Raw genomic sequence first — 1,185 nt, forward strand, 5'->3', positions numbered from 1 at the left:
AAGAAAAAGACCCCAGTTTCCAGAGGCTATTGGCCAATCGAGGACCAATAAATATATTTAAACCAGAAACAAATATAAAACCATGTAATTATGTATGATCGTTGATAGCACTGCCATAAGATCCAACCAGTTACCATTTAAGATCTTTTATGCATTTGGAATGTTTATTTTTCAACCTTGGATATACGGTTTGATACTCCTAACTTAAAAAGAAGCTGTGTCTCTTGCTGCCATGAAAAGACAGGGTGGGGGGAAAAGTCAAGTAACAATACTTGTTAGGTTCTCTTTCCTTTAACTTTTCCCCGGGCGGGGGTGGGGGAACCTTGAAGCAGAGAAAACAAACTTTCCCTCCAGCACATCATTGTATCAGGACTATACCATTTCTCTGAATAAAGAAGAAGAAATAAATTCAGCTTTGGAACTCTGCCATTGAGTGGCGGCTCCTGCAAAGGGGACAGTTTGCTATTAATTGTTAATGTCGTCTGCCATTAGAGGGCACTAAACAACTCTACATTAATGAGTTGGAGGGAAGAGAGAAAAGGAGACTGGAAAAGAAAGAGGGAGAAAAGGGAGGGAGAGTACGGGTAGAGTCCGGGTAGAGGGAGGGAAGGAGAGAAGAGGGGAAGGAGTAGGGGAAAGAGAGCGGAGGGAATGGGTGGGAGGACTGGAGGGAAAGGGAGAAGGGGAAAGAGACAGCGAGATAGAAACAGAGACAGAATGATTCTGGAAAGATTAAGAAGGATGTGGAGCCCCCACAGCCGTCTGAAGTGAGCAAAAAGCCAGCCTCTCCAGGGCCGCCCGGGCCGCCCGAGCCCCCTCCTCTCCCGTCCTCACGACGGTAATTATAAAGCGAAAAGCGGCGGCGAGGTCACCCGTTTTTACCAGCCTGCTGCACCGAATGCGCGCGGTGCAGGTGCGGCGGCCGCGGGGCTTTGTGATTCATGCCCACTTTCAAAGGGGGGCTTGGGCCCGTCTGAGAGGCACCCAAACAACTGTCTTCTAATATTAGCACGGCTGTATTTCGGGATCTATTATAGTCTGTCCAGACAGATCCCATTGTAATGGGATCTTTTATTAAAAGATTAGCACTATCTCCTGCAGTTGGTGGAAAAAAATCTGTTATCACTGAGTTATTTGCAGTTGTGGAGGGGGGAAGGTTGATGGAAGATGGGGGGCGGGAGGGCG

This window comes from Rhinopithecus bieti, unplaced genomic scaffold (assembly GCF_001698545.2).
Source record: "Rhinopithecus bieti isolate Rb0 unplaced genomic scaffold, ASM169854v2 scaffold_45119, whole genome shotgun sequence".
In the NCBI taxonomy this organism is placed as follows: Eukaryota; Metazoa; Chordata; class Mammalia; order Primates; family Cercopithecidae; genus Rhinopithecus; species Rhinopithecus bieti.